Here is a 16,798-nt window from a genome sequence, read left to right as displayed (position 1 = left end):
GCGAGGAGAGTTGGACTATTTTTCGATGGCGACAAGCGGCGAGCCAATGAGTTCGTTTCAGAGGATTTAGAAGACGGTGGAATTGTTTCGTTATTGAATTAAATTATTAGATACAACAAGGCACTCTGCAGAATGCGAAGTTCCGAAGTGCGTTAGCGAAAGCTAATGTAGGTTGGAAAGAAAGTCATCTGCTCAGTGCAAAATAAATACCTGAATATGAATTAAAGGAAGAGCAATCCTAAAATTATGAATGGCCACGAAAATGGCGTGTTGGCTTTGTTCTCTAGGGACCTGCAAGTGTACGAAGTTGCAAGAACGAAGACGAAGAAAACAAGCTTTTCAGTTTATCTAAACTCAAGAACGTTAAAGCGTCGGAGTTGACTAACACTTCAATAACTATGAAGATTTCCCAGCTATAATGCCCCAAGTCTCTTTAAGGAAACCACGCCATTAATTTAGACGAAGCCAACAATATCTCGTTAGCAGTGACATGACGAAACCTCAAATATATTTTTGTGTTGCGCTTTATTAATTATAGGTTACAGTGAATAATTGATTAACTTCAATTATTATACTTACGGCGGGTGTGTAATCACTGTATTGAAGAACACACTCGAAAACAATAATTTCAAATATTTTCCTCACGTTACCACTTGCGGGGCTCTTTCTCCTCGTGTTCAAAAGAGACCCCGCGAAATAGGATAAAATAAATAAAATCCTCAAATTCTGCCATATTGTCGAATTCATCATCTTGTCAGTTCTGATTAGCTCGTAGGGCTGCTACGCTCTCTATGATTGGCTCAAAACGCCGCGATTGCAGAATTTGACAATATGATGGAATTGGCCAGTGTCCACAATAAGTCCCATCCCGGCTTCCCGTTTGCACGCCGGAGCTCACTGCACACCTCATTTATGACCCAGTGAGGGAATCTGAAACACGCAGCTTTTACGCGCCAGAATCTTACGGATAAGCCACATATGTTGTGGTAATAAGATCACCACAGATGCTCGTTTCAATCATGCTGATATTGATTAAATAATTAATACTTTACCACTCTGTGATTCACTATAGAAGCTTCAGAAACAGGTATGACGAGAACTTTGGCGCGTGAGCGCTAGCTTGTGCTGCTCTTTTACAATAAAAATGAGCAGTGCTATTGCTTCAAAATTCATTTTCATACTTACGAGAATGCTCTATCATCCAGTAATGCCTTATGGTAAGTTCTGAAAGTGCAGTGCTGCATTACTCTTGCATAAGAGCGCTGCTAAGAGGTAGGACCAGAAGCGCATTTTTTGTGCGTGTTTCTGTGAGCGAGATGCATTCTCAAATGCAGTCTTACGCTCTAAACTAAGTCGCGTAGTACACTGACTACTTTGGGGATGGAAAAGCCGACCAGTCGTACACCATTTTTGTAGTAGTGTAATTATACCACCAACTTCCACAGCATCCGGACAAAAGTCTCAAACATAGCCACATAAAAGAAATAAAATCACTGTTGTCTGCGGAACAACCGATGCTCTTGCTTTTTGCTGCCGCGCTGCTACTCGTCCACTACACCACGCTCCAGTGAAGACCAAAAGGGGGCAGTCTCCGGCTGTTCCAGTTCTATTGTCATCTATGCTGCCATCTGTCCCAGATCTCTGACATGCAGTCAACCAAAGCAAGTTAAAGCACAGAAACATGGTCATCTCCTTCCTGTGGGCAGCGACAAAAGTTGATACCCTTAGATGTTTGATCGCGAGCAGCGTCGCGGCCACTCACGAGTTGAAAGAACAGAAAGAACTCGGCAGAAAGGGATATCATTAAGACTGCGCGCGTGTACCACATCCAAGGACGGGGCTCTTCCTCGACAGCATCCTTTACGTTGTCGAGGAAGAGTTCGAAAAGTACCCTGAAAGAGAGAAAGAGAGAAAGAAAGAAAGAAGGAAGGAAAAAGAAGTATAGAAGCGCTGATCAGGGTGAGAGCGGTGATGTTTACGGAAGCGCGACGACAGTTCGGAAATATCATCAATGGGGCTGCGCCTTCTAACATGTATATTTTAAATGTAAAAGTTCAGCGGTGAAAGTCGCCTACGAGAGCGTTCAGATTTTGTGTGCTGTGCGTCAGTAAAAGTAGAAGAGCCATCATCCTAATGACTCTGCCCTTTCCGCGACTAATGCAAGTGTTTCAGGAAGCATTTGCGTTGACCCATAACTGCATTCGAACTACGGATAAGAATGAACAGAAAGATATCGACGGATATGGAGAGCAGCTATGATTCCTCATGCGAGAATGTCCAAGTGTAATTGTAGAGCGATAGAGCGCAGTAAGACTAGTTTAACGGACATCTTATTAAACTTCACATCTCGCTTTTAGATAGCTCACGAATTAGTGGCGCAGTTGTCTCTAGTAGGATGATAAGGATGCGATTATTGTGTCACCAACGCTACGGCCGAACACTTATAAAGAAGCGTAGCAACTAAGCTATACTGACTAAGCACAACGAACTGGTCGTAGAAGACGCTCTCCAGCCTTCCATAACGTTCGCTCGTAACTGCCGCGTTGCCAGAATAGTAAGTAACTGATCTTTTCAATTAGGTAGCTACATTTCTTCACGTTACAGTTGCCTGCGGTAAATGCAGTGACCGGCAGTCATCAGGGCGACCATAAACTCTCGCTTTTCTTACCTCCCTGATCGCAGTTCTCACTTCTCCGTTCTTGCCGTGATAAAATTTACGAGCACTTAAAAGTGCCCTCTTTCCATCAAGCGAACTTGTAACTTTACGTAACGCTCTGAGGGGGAGAGTCATGCTTATTCAGCCTACATCTCGGAGCCTATACATCCTTGAGCAGGAAACACGAAATTCTTACGTTGCATGTAAAGATCGCCTTATGAATTAGCCTTTCCGCGTTCAGAACCCGCCGGGCTGGGTGTGAATGTGTGTTGTCTTGTTTATTATTACTTTTTCTTTAAAACTATAAGTTTGAATATAAACAGGTTTCAGTATTCGCGACGAAGCAGAGTAACGTCTGAGTATCGCTGCCGCGCAATTGCGATGACGCGTCGATGTAGATATGCAGTGAGTTCCTACCATGCCGCCAACAATGCATGTAAAGCGGCTCCTGTAAAGGCACTCGGTTGATTGAAAAACCACTTACGCAAACAGCGACGGACTTGCTCGCAACGCTGTCGTCGATGTGCTCACAGTGCAACGTGACTGGTCGCTTTGAAGTGACTGGAACCGCGTGCGTGGAATTTGTGCGGAACGTGAAAGGCTCCGAGATAACAATCGATGGAATGCAATCGCGGTAGAGAACCTGAGACCGCGAAGTTGTGTTCTTGAAGAATGGAAAGACGATATATTTCAATGTTCGAAACTTTCACACTCTTAGGGAATAGACTCGGAAGTGTACAGCCTTGATCGGTTTCTTAATGGCCTCTCGATCTTCTCGGGAGTTGGTTATGAGATATCCTTTGTTCATTCATATTAACAGTTATCAATGGGAGGAATACGGAAAATAAACAATTTGCGTCTGTGCTAGCTGGGAGTTAACAAAAGGTGTAGGTAATGTATTAAAATACCTCCTTTCGCGAAAGAATGATAACACAGGAAAGAAATATTTCCTGCTCGAGGAAATAGATTCTATACACTCACGTGTCATGCATCTTGCAGATCTGCTGATGTTGATTATTGTTGTTATTGTTATTGTTGAGTATTGATGTTGCTATTGTTGTTATTCTTTCTTGGTCTTGTTTCGCTAAGGACTCCGTGTGGCACACTGTTCTTTCATAAATGGTTTCGGTTTGTCGGCAGTTTCAGCGGTCGCTGTCTCCGATTATTAAAAATAGCGTATTAGAGAAAAACATATTTACAAAAACATTGAATATTAGAATTTCTGCAATAATAACAAGGCTCAGTTAATTATGGTGTACTGTACAGCAAAAGGATCTGGCGAAACGTTTCTCGTCCACCTTCCTTGAAAATGTGTGCGGAGTTTTTAGCAAACAACTAGGCTCTGTCTACTAGCTGACCGCGTCAGCCATTTTAGCGTGCCACCTTAAATATTTGCTAAGAAAGTGAATTTGCAAAAAGTAGTTATTCATCGCGCTCTTGCGTGATTCTCGCACCACCTTTGATGTCTGTAGCAGCGAAATAGGTTAGCCCACTACGTTAGGAACTGCTGAACAAAGCTAAGTGGAATATCAGTGTGTTTTTTGGCCAGATTTCGGGGTCAAATATTTATGAACATTTGTCAGTCTCAGAATGTAAAATGCGAGGGTCGTGATTTTTAACTGGTTCTAATTGCATACTTGCAACACGTGAAGCTGCCGTCGTTGCAGACATTTAGTAAAGGTTTGACGAAATTGTTACTTTTTTTATATAAATTTGAGGTCCTCATGGGTGGCGAATAGCTTTTGAGGCTGTCAGTGAGTTCAGTGCTTAAAAGAAAACCACACAACATTGTTAACGACATTTTTTTCCACTTGACTTGCTAGGTATAGGCCACTATAATGTTCTAGATAGTTTGCTTATTTCCAATTCTTCATCAGTAATACATCACTAATATAAAAGAGATCGAAATCCTTACAAAAAGCAATACAAGCAATCAAACAAAAGACCCAGTTACACAAATGGAACAGGATCATTGTAGAGACAATATTCATTGAATGTATTCTGGTGCAAAATGTTTTGCTGCAACCGGACAAAGGCTCAGCAACCCTTTGTTGACACTGATTGGACACAAAAAGGAAACAGTAGGAAAGTGTGCACTGAAGGATGAAGATGTAGAAAGAGGTGCGGGGGGGAAGATGATTGCTTTTGCCGATGCGAGTAGCGGGCCGGGTCGATCGACGTTGCTCCTCTTTTCCATGTGCTCGACCGCCCCACCGTTGACAGCAGACTGGCGCACCGAAATACAATCCTCATACCCGCGGGCCAGCACACAAGCGAGGCTCAAAAGTGCGCAAAAAATGCCCCCGTCTCTTCCTCAGAGCCTGTCGTCGATGACAAGGGCAGTCATCGCAGCGACGGTCAGGTAATTACGTTCTGAAGCCCTTGTTGTTCATCCCAGCGCCTATCACATATCACGGAAGGAAAGAGAGATACAAGGAAAGTTAACTGCACACGTTGTCTAGTTGGCTACCCCACATGTGGAGAGGGGCAGCGAGAGAGAGAAGGAATGAGTGAGTGAGATAGATAGATAGATAGATAGATAGATAGATAGATAGATAGATAGATAGATAGATAGATAGATAGATAGATAGATAGATAGATAGATATATAGATAGATAGATAGATAGATAGATAGATAGATAGATAGATAGATAGATAGATAGATAGATGGATAGATAGATAGATAGATAGATAGATAGATAGATAGATAGATAGATAGATAGATAGATAGATAGATAGATAGATAGATAGATAGATAGATAGATAGATAGATAGATAGATAGATAGATAGATAGATAGATAGATAGATAGATAGATAGATAGATAGATAGATAGATAGATAGATAGATAGATAGATAGATAGATGAGGCAGTACATAATATTGACAAGGGGCACTAAAGAATGTGTTGCGTATCTAATAGTAGTAAATGACAGTGGCGATTTGGGTCCGTTGGTTGTTGATCTTGAAACGAGCGAGCTGCAGCCCGGACAGGGAACAGCGTCATGAGAAGGCACTAAAGAATACACACACGCAGCGCTGTTAGCAACAGCAGTCTTTATTTTCAAAGCCTTTTTATTTTAACGTCTTTATTTTCGAAAAGTAGGACACGCAAGTCAGGAACTTCAGCAATATTCTAGCCTCGGAAAACCGGCTGGCGGGCCAAAACACTGTAATTACCGATAGCACTTCAATTACACGCATAAAGTAAACCTTGTAAACTAAAATAAGCAACAGCCATCTGCGCATTAATTGTATCTGCATCTATTCGTCTACAATTTACTCTCGTCAAGCGCCAACCAGACACGAAACATCCATACTAGTTAGCAGATACTTTCATAAACGTGGAATGTTAATATAGGCTACTCACGCTTTAACTTACGCAACTCTACGTGTTTTGGGGGATACGAGTTTATTTTTCAAGCACCCTTCCCTTCCTACACATTTAGCTTGTGCATTTCTCTGGCTCAGTTGAAAGTGGCAAAAATGACATAGTAAACTGCCCATTGTATTAAATTGTGGGATTTAACATCCGGAATCTGCACTGTGGGCTGTGAGAGCCGTCATAGAGGAAGTCTTTGGAATAGCTTGACTACCTGAGGTTCTTTAACTCGTACCAAAAGCCCACTATACTTGCGTTTTTGCCCTCCGTGCCCATCGTAATGCGGTCGCCGCGGCCGTGTATCACCCAATGTATCAATACCAGCTTGTGCCTTCATAGTCGACGTAAGTAGCGAGAAGAAAAAGAGTACTGCGAGCCCGAAGTTCTTACTTGCTTGTCTCGGGCTACGGCGGTGCGCTGTATTACGCTACTGAATAAATAAGAAGGAGCCTCTTCAACGTGGAGCGCGTACCTACTACGCATACATAATTGGGTCAGTAGGGATACGGGGCACAGGAAGAGAGTCAAAAGACAGACAGAATATGCGACGTGCCACGCTGTGACGCTATAACCTTAGTCTAGGATGAACATTTCGAATGTAGAGGACGCTCAGACACACAACGAGGACCCAGCGGTGATAGATGCGCTCTACGACACTTTATCTTCACCGATGCGCGTTCTTTGCGACTGTCGTCTTGTGCGTCGTTTCACTGTGATGTGGAATTTGGGGATACAGGAACTGTGACAAGTCGCTCAAGTGCATAGCGCTGCACTTGAGGCACCTTTCACGCAGACGCTATTTTGTTGCGTGCATCTGCAGGGTCATTTGTTTGAATATATGCCAGTTGTTCCGGCGCACTGAAAGCCCAGAGGCAGTTTTCCCGAAAAGCCAGCTTTATTAGTATTATTCCAAACATCTTGCGAGCCTTGTTCTTTGTTTTCATCCCTTATTGCGCCACTGTTTGCCGGAACCTTCCTATACGTCTTAGCCGAGCGTATACCGGCTCTGAATATCCTACTGAAGGCACGAATCGTTTACAAAGTGAGAAAGTGTCAGGCTTTTATAATGCAGCCATATATATTTTTTAATATCTTCCGATTGCTAGGTTTGCAGTCCTAAATTCCAATACCATTTTTTGTATTCGATTCCACTGTTTTTCTATCATTTGTCAGGTCTAATGCCTGATCTTGTCAAGGTACAAAAAATTAGGAGTAGTGCGCCGAAGGCGAAACACGTAAGCCGAGAATAATAAGGTGTTGTTTGTGCACTTCCCTTACTTCTCGTGCAGCACGTTACTTGCAGAATAGCTAGCGGATCTTGTCTTCAGACCACGTGCTTCCGACATGCCTGAATAAGCAACCTCTCGCTTTATAGCAAGCTACAAAACGTGCTCATGTATTGGCGAGGTAACAAAAGGAACATGAAGGCGGCAGCTGCCACTATCATTTATTTAAATTTATGGAGGACCGGCGCATTTGCACTAAATAAGAGCAGTGATTTGTCCAGTTGTTTCATTTTTCGTGTATTCCTTCTATTGCGATCTGTTGACTTCAGATACAAACTTCATCCTTATATGTTGGTCTCGTAAAATGGGGCTGAATTCACTAAGTAAAAACAAAAAAAAAAAATGATTTCATAGACATATAGGATACGTTGACTTCATGGATCATGCCGGTCACCTCCTTTCGCTTAACCAAGCAACTGAAACCTAGTATACTTGAGCCGAAAATAATGATCAAAATAAAGTGTAAATAAAATGAATATGCAGTTCACAGAAAGTTGAAGCAAGCGGAATACACGACGCAATATGTATGATACATATTGACGCGCTTACTTACCCTTTTCTCGGGGACTGCATTTCACCCACTAACATCTTATCGCTCAGCGCAAGAGGCGCCTTCATGATTAGGACTTACCTTAATGCTGTCGATGGTTCTAACCATTGTCTCTTTTGTGACCGAAACTTGTGTAATCTGATTGTTTGCGCGACGCGAATACGCACAATCTGGAATACACACAATCTGGACGCGAATACACACTTTCTGGAAGACACGCGGTCACTAGCGATTCCTCTGGAACCTTCAATAACTCACGTATAAAAGCCAATGCGCTTGACCGGCAGATCAGGTCATAAAAGCTTCGGATAACCAGCGAGCTAGCCGCAGACTGCAAGGAGAGCACGGACTTCTGCCTGATACGACCAGAAAGATAGTGGCTAATTCAACAACCACAGTGCAAGCCCCAGCGTCCCCCATCGTGCTCCAACAAACCAGGGAGCCAACTACTTTCCGAGGAGCTTTGTCGTGGGATCCGGAAATCTGGCTCAGGACTTTCGAAGGGATCTCAACCTTGAACAACTGGACCTCTGAGTATAAGCTATGTCATGTGTACTTCTCCTTAGAAGATGCCGCGATGACGTGCTTCGACAACCCGGAGTTCACCCTTACATCGTGGTACCTGTTCCGCAATACCTTCCTGAGGACCTTCACGAGCGTTGTCCGAAAAGAAAGAGCAGCAGTTCTGCTGGAAACCTGAGGGCAACTGCCAAATGAGGCCATCGCCTTCTTCACGGAATAGATTACCCTTATTTTCCGGCACCCCGACACGGAAATGTCAGAGGAAAAAAAAGCTCCGCTTCCTGGTGCGAGGCGTCAAGCAAGAACTTTTTGCCAGACTGATCCGCAACCCGCCGAAGACCGTAGCCGAGTTTTTACAGAGGCAACAATGACTGAGAAAACTCTGTAAATGCGTATTAGGCAACATAACTGCCAAATGCTCCCGCAGCAGTGCGCGATCCACGCACTGGGCTCAGACGACCTTCAAGATACCGTCAAAGCCATTGTGCGCGAAGAGCTGCGCAAGATGTTACCTTCGTCGCAACCTAAGCTGTCCTCGGTCACTGACACTGTCAAGGACGAACTTCGACGGTCACTGGGAGTTTCTGAGGCGCATACCGAATCCCGCCTCTCGTGTGGGAAGCGATGACCTACGCCGCCGTCGCCCGCCGTAAAGGTCCCCCTCTGCGTCCGCGCCAGCGCACCGTAACGCCGCATTTCCGTCGTTCGCCGCCGCTGCCAGTTCGCCCTCCTGTCGCCCAGTGCCACTTCATCCGACGTATTGGCGTACTGGACTACGAGGTCGTGCCAGACGGCATTTGCAATCACATCGGCCCCGCGCACGACCTGATGTCCCCTACGTAGAGCTTCTCAAGACTTCCTACTCCCGCTGACGAACTTAGGATCTTCGCTTCTTTGTTGCTTTGTTGTTCTTTCTTTAGTATGCGTAGTTTTGTTTTCACTTTCGTGTGTGTTTGCAGCATCGCGACGATGCGTCCTAAGAGGGGGGCATTGACACGTGCACTTATTTATCATTTTCTGGGGGACTGCATTTCACCCCCCAAATAACTTAAGGTTATCCCTCAACGAAGACGCACGCCGCCTGATTGGAACTTACTGGAATGTTATACGATGATTCTATGCGTTTTCTTTTGTCACCAAAGCTTGTGTAATCTGATTGCATGCGTGACGCAAATTGTGTTGTACTTTCTGGAAGACGCGCGGGTGCCACCGATTTTCGATGACTCATGCATAAAAGACGATGCGCTTACTGGCAGATCAGATTTCGGCGATAGACGACTGCGTTCGCCGCTATCATGGTGCTTTGAGTGCAACTTGATTTTGTGGGCAGAGGTTTGCCCTCCAAAAAAGTTATTCACAGTTTTACTGCTGTGTCAGCGCCACTACGGGACAACATACACAAGGCCGGATGCGTTAACATGCAGCTCCTTCGTGAGAATGGTTTTTCACTCTTCAATAGCGAGTACTCTTGCGAACCGCTTTGTAGCCTTGGAGCAGTTTTGCCAATACGAGACCTGATCACTAAATAGTACAGAAGTGTTGCTGCTGGAAGTGGCACATCAGAACACATTTTCTTCTTTCTTTTTTTGATGCACGTGCTTCCTGCGTGGCCGTGTTGAATAACATTTTTATTTCAGGATTGCGCAAATTTTTTCCTGGTACATGCCTTGGACACCATTAGGCATACGTCCTGTGTGCATGCAATCAGACACGAAAAAAAAAATTAAACTACGGCGTCACGCTAGCGAGCTTATCAATTCTGACAACGAGAAAACAGGTAAACGTCTCCAACCGACCTTTCCACGTTTGGCCCAAATATGACTTTCCGTAAACATAAGCCCCGTCATACAAGCGAAACTCATTAGCGAAGCGTCTTCTGTCCCTTCACTTGATGTGCGTTGTGCACCGAGCCAGGGTCACAGAAGACGCACTTACATAACGCGGAAATAGTTCTGCTGTAAACTAAACGAGCACGAGAAACGCCAAAAGATAACGAGAACTCTGCACATTGCATGACTATTGCTCTTATGAGGGACAGTTATGTAACTGCCTATAACAAAGTGAAAGCCGGCAACATTATTGCACGGGGCAAAAAGAAAGACCATGTGACAGAAAATTGTTGTTTACACTAAGTGTCCGACGCGTGACATGACAGTCACGCGGCTTTGTTTGCCGGGCGTGCGCGGCTGACGCCTTTCTGCGCACATCTGATTGAAAGGGAGGCCGGCTGCAGTGCGTGACATAACAGCAGCGGAAATGCAGGAGGAGCTTTGACGTGCCTTTATTACACGAGCGCAAACTACATACGCTTCAAGCCTGGCTGAAGCGGTGCACTGTTACATGACCGGCAGGCCAAAATGCTTGCCTGCATTATTACTTGTGCGCCACCATGCAGCTATGGGATGAAATAATATGCATTCACATGTGGATATTTCCGAGTGTTTAACGTGGTATGTAGTACACTTTAGAGCGCAGCTGTTAATAGCCCGTTCCTGCGGCGAGCGTCGGCGGCGTTGGTGTAACCATGCGAACGAGCGCTGTGAAGAATGAAAGCGAGCTCGAAGCGCAGCCGTAGATGAAAGAAAGGCCGTAGTTAAGAAAGCAGGACGAAAGTGCAGGAGGAAGGTACAGAGGAACCATGAGGCCGAAAGCGGGAGGGGAGCGAAGGGAAGACTGCCTGCGCAACGCTGAGTTGCCGGCGCCAACGGCATACGCAGGCGCGTGGGCGATCTCATTACCGTTTCTGAGAGTGAAGGGGGGGGGGGGGGGGGGGGAGGGTGCAGGGTGCCGTGAGATAGAAGGGCTACGCTCGTCCTTGGCGTCTGCTGCTGAGGTCAGTCCGCGGTACCAGCGTGTGGGACAGTGATCACTGCTCCTGTAAGGAGCGATGGCGAGCGGCTATGAGTAAGGCTCGATGTGGCGCTCTCCTGGTTATTGTCGCTGCTGACACTGGTGGCACGACTTCGCTGCGACGAAGGGCCGCTCTCGTCGTTGATGGAACGAAAGCGTGAAAAGAGTAGTGCCGCGCAAGACGGGCTGTGCGGCGACGATGGCTACTATATGGCGCCGGAGTAGCGCGTGTCGTGTTTATGGAAACAGCGCTGCATAAGCGGAGGTCTGTCTGCGGCGGCCGCTGTGAATCGCACCCACACGTCACCCACGCGCTGCCTTTCGCGATGTCCTGATTAGCGAGGCAGTCGCACCGCACTTCGCTCCATTTGGAACGGGTCGCAAGAGACAGATTGTCCGGGCCAGCAAGTATATCGCGAATTGAAAACGTATAGAGCTGCGCTCGAATTTCTCATTAGGGAGTATCGTAAATGTTGGTGAATTTTTTCCGATTATTAATTCGCCTCGATAGATGAATTATAGCAAATGATCACCAATGATATTCTAGAAACCTTATATGACTTGCTTTGATTCAGACGAATTGCCCCTGTTCTATTCTGACCCGGCAACACAAAAGTAACCGCAGTCTACGAATCATCTAGACGTCGGAAATATGTTATTGAAAGGCTGTGCACTCAGACCTACCTCAATACAACACTTATGCCTATCAGATATTACCAATGCGTATATATATATATATATATATATATATATATATATATATATATATATATGGGCCAACGATGACAGGCCTTGTTGTAACGCTATTAAGCTTGAATGACTTTCCCGATGGTGCCTTCATAACTCTACGAGTGAGCATGACCTCAGGATCATAGCCGCGTAGCCTCTGGATTAATTAATAATGTTCATTTCAAACAAGAAAATTCTGAGAATTCAGGACGCAGTCTCGTGAGCTTGAGCACTGAGCCGTATACCCGCCGTAGTTGCTCAGCGGCTATGGTGTTGGGCTGCTGAGCACGATATCGTGGATCGTGGAATCGAATCCCGGCTACGGCGGCCGTATATTGACGGGGGTGAAATGCGAAAACACGCGTGTACTTAGGTTTAGGTCCACGTTAAAGAACCCCAGGTTGTCGAGATTTCCGGAGTCCTCCACTACGGCGTGCCTCATAATCAGAAAGTGCTTTTGGTACGTAAAACCCCATAATTTAGTGATGGTTATAATAGCTGAGTCATATACCTGTAAACTGTTAAGTCGAACTCTTCACCCTATTGAAGAAGGGCGTTATCATTTACAGCCTCACTATTTCACTAATGGTTAAAAATATTGCTACGTGAAATATCAAAGCCGCTGTGAATGTTTTGCAGTCTCCGACGCACGCCTTTATTTCTTGTGCGTACTTGTTTTTGTGTAAACCTAGCATCTTCATTGAAACAAAAATGAATATAAATGTTATGGCCCCCCACAGTTATGTTTCAGTGGCTGTAGCAGTCTTCTGCTGCGCACTACGTCAGAGGTTAGAAAATAGCCACGGTGTGCCTATTCAGTTAGCAAAAAATGTAATAAAACGCACGCAATGAGACAGGTGCACACTTTCACCCTTAACTATGCGGTATCATTCGACGTTTAAAAGGAGCCAGTCAGTGAAAACTGAACATTACCGATATTTATCATCTGATGGTGACTATTCCAACACACCACGTAAGTTGTTTCAGGTTTAAAAGCCTGTGTTGAACCATTTCCTGCCGAGTGATTGAGTTAAGTCCCATACACCTGCCCACAACAGCTCCAATACAAAAACTTTCAGTTAAGCTGAATATACTTTGCATAGAACGTCTGTAGAGGGCTATAGAAGTCGGTGGAAAGTCTCAAAGCGTATCTGAAACCCTTCGGAACTCGCATTTGATACCACGTGAAACACAGACACAGTAATAAAAAAACCCAGAGAAACAAACAAATCCCTACGCTCTAAATAAGACGACGCAATTTGATTCCGTAAACATCGCGTCATTTCACTGGCGAAGATACCCCCCTCTCTTCCCTTCCTGTTTCCGGCGCAGAGATGGCACGAACTTTTGATTTGCAGCCACGAAAGTGGAACGGGCTGTAATTTGGTTCAATCGACGTCACGTCGCTCAGATGTTCAGGGAAGCGAGAACAGTGCTACCAATACTCGGTGACCGATCGTCACTTCCGATGGCGAAGCTCGTCGCGAGCGTCGGTACGAACGTGTTCGCCTTTCGGCAAACGCCGAAGCGCTAAGCGAAGCCCCGTATCTCGGTCGGTTGCCCCGAAAGGTTCCACCACGACAATTTTTGTGCGTGTGTGTTGTGCTTTATCTTCTAAAGAACTCACACATTGCCGCGGAAGCTATAAACGTCGACTCAGCCAGTAAGGGACTCTTCTACAAAAGGGCCTTTTGCAGGCCAACAACAGTGTGTCATCGACTGGGAAATTCACTATCACGGCGTTGGTTATTACGATGGGTCAAAGCAAGGGTATAGGGGCGTCCACTTACCATCAATATAAGACTGCTTCAGCCATCGAATCACCTGGCCAAAAAAAAAAAAAAAAAAAACGCGAAACAGGTTATTCTGCTTTCCACCACTATGTGATATGCTGCCAGTAGTTTTTCTCGACATAGTTTGAAAATATAGAGCAAGTAATGCTATTGCGCGTTTATTATTATTATTAATAATAATAATAATAATAATAATAATAATAATATTATTATTATTATTATTATTATTATTATTATTATTATTATTATTATTATTATTATTATTATTATTATTATTATTATTATTATTATTATTATTATTATTATTATTATTATTATTACTATGTGTTGTCCACATGAACGGAAACGCCATACATTGGTATGAAACGCATGAGAGTTGTAGGAGGATTGTCATCATCGGCTGCTGTTTGCAGCTTGAAACAATGGTTGTAGACGCAGCTATGAGTCTGTTAGATGCAGCAGCCGGGAAGGCTTTATGTGTAACGCAGAAGGGTTATTAAGCCTGCGTATGACTTTAGCACGTATAGGTGACACAGAAGTGAACAATAGATTTTAGTCAGTTTTTGTTGCCAGCCTAGTGCTCGTGATTTGTCGCCATGGCCACGTAGTATATGAAAACAAGCTGTACACCGAGACCTGTCGCTGTTCATGCGATATTCTTTGAAGGCTCTCTTATCCCACTTATCTTCGGATTGAAGGGTTGACGGGCTCCAAGTTAGCCAGCGTCACTCAATGTATCGACTGGCCGATGGTTAGATCAATCGTCGAAGACGGCTGTCGTGATGAGTAGTTCTCTGGCCTAGAGGACATCATAAAGGGTGCCCTTGAGGCTGCCATGCATTCGCTTCCGGGAACGTCTACACGCACTGAATACATTGAGCTGGAGAAGCTTCGTGCAATTCGTCGCCATGCAGAACGAAGATACATGCGTACGAAGTCTGTACATGACTTGAAATTGGCCAGAAGGCCTCGAAAGAAAATTCAGCATCGCATGGACAAACTTTCATCGCAAAGGTGGATGTTATTCTGCGAGTTCTTGGATCCACGCAAACCTTTGTTTCACATATGGAGAACTGTTTGTGGTCTCTGTGGAACCTCCCAGCAGCGCCACCCGGCCTTTCAAGTCTTTGGCACTTTAACAACAATGCAGAGAGATTGACGTCGCTGAATATTTCTGCAGGAGGATTGCTGGTGAAACTAGATCCGCTGGAACATCCACTCTCGACCACTCACCGATTTCTCGCGACCACCGCATGGACGAACTCGAAGCTGCACTTGCCTTGTGCAAGCGTTCATAATCACCACGCCCCGATGGTATAACCTACCGTGCCCTATGTAATCTTGGCGAAGAGGCTCGGAAAGTGTGCCTGCTCTTGTTCAATACCTCCTGGCAGACAGGTACGCTTCCCCAGGAATGGAAGACCAGTCGCTTAATTCCGCTGTGCAAGCCTGACAAGTCGCCTGCAGACATTTCATCATACCGTCCAATTGCGCTTGTGAGTTGCATCAGAAAAATAATGGAGATGATGGTTCTAGCACGGCTAGAATGGTACCTCAAAAATGACCAGGTATACTCAGATGCAATTGCCGGTTTCAGGCGTGGCCATTCTTCTATAGACAACGTTACCGACTTGGTGACGTTCGTCGAGCATCAGAAGTCCTCCAAAAGATTATCTTCTGCCCTATTTCTGGATGTTAAACGAGCATACGATAACGTAATGCACAAAGCGATTTTCAAAGCGTTAGGAGCAGTAGGGCTGGGCTGCAAGATGTATTTCTGGATTAGTAGCCATCTACATAAGATATCTTTTTTCACACTTATCGAGGATGGCTGGACCTTCCAGCATTACAGTAACCGTGGGGTGCCTCAGGGCGGAGCACTGAGCACAACGCTCTTCAGTCTAACACTCATTGGACTCGCCGACATCCTTCCATGCGCCGTTAGGCTCTCCGTCTATGCCGACGACATATGTATGTGGACGCCGGGCGTGACGCGACTGCAGCTTCGCGCGCGGCTTCGGAAGGCAGTCACTTTAACATCACCCTACCTTCGAAAACAAGGACTTCAAATATCATGTGAAATGTGTGCAGTGGTGGCATTGACCAGGAAGCCAATGTCTCCATACGTGATATCCTCCGACGAATCTCGTACAGCACAAGCCACAGATTTTTGGGGGTGGTCATTGACAGAAACCCTGCATTCCTCATGTGAAATATGTGAGAAAACGCCTGACGGGACTTTGCCATATGTTTAGGTTCCTGGTAGGAAAGACCTGGAGAGTATCAATACAATATATGCTTCAACTGTACAGGGTCCTCTTTATTGTATTCCTGCAGTACAGCTTACCGGTCACCTCCAACAGCTGTAGAACTAATCTAACACAATCCAAAGCATTCAAGCCAAAGCCCTCAAGATATGCTTTGGTCTACCGCGGAGTGCATCAACGACTGTAGTTATTGCAGTCGCTCAAGATCACACTATTAGAACGCACATCACAATTGAAACAATGCGTTCGCACATGAGACACTCCGCCCGGACCCCTACCCACCACCTCACAAGTCTCCCAGTGAAAGGCCCCACAGAGCATTCAGTGCAACTATCTTCGCGCACCGTGCCTCTCTCAGGTCAGGATATGCACCTGCGGCAAGGCCTTAGATTCCTCCATGGTGTGTGAGCCATACTAAAGTAAACTTAACAATCCCAGGACTTCAGAAAAAGTCGGACTTACTGCCTTCTGCACTCAAGCAACTTAGTTTACTCCTCCTGTAGGAGAAATATACCGACTACACACACGTCTATACTGATGGCTCAACTACATCAACCAGTGCCGGTGGCGCTGTGGTTATACCAACAATGGGAATAACCCAGTGGTTCAAGACTTCCCATATCACCACGTATACAGCTGCAGAGCCCGCGACTCTCCGCGACGCGCTTCATGTGATAAATTCTGAACGTACGTCCTTGAAGATGAGCAGTTTGCTACGATTCAAGGCCGGCCTTGCAATGTGTGCAGTCGTTTCTCCGACGTAGA

This window comes from Dermacentor andersoni, chromosome 6, assembly GCF_023375885.2.
Source record: "Dermacentor andersoni chromosome 6, qqDerAnde1_hic_scaffold, whole genome shotgun sequence".
NCBI classification, from domain to species: Eukaryota; Metazoa; Arthropoda; class Arachnida; order Ixodida; family Ixodidae; genus Dermacentor; species Dermacentor andersoni.
Note: the sequence above shows the minus strand (reverse complement) of the source record.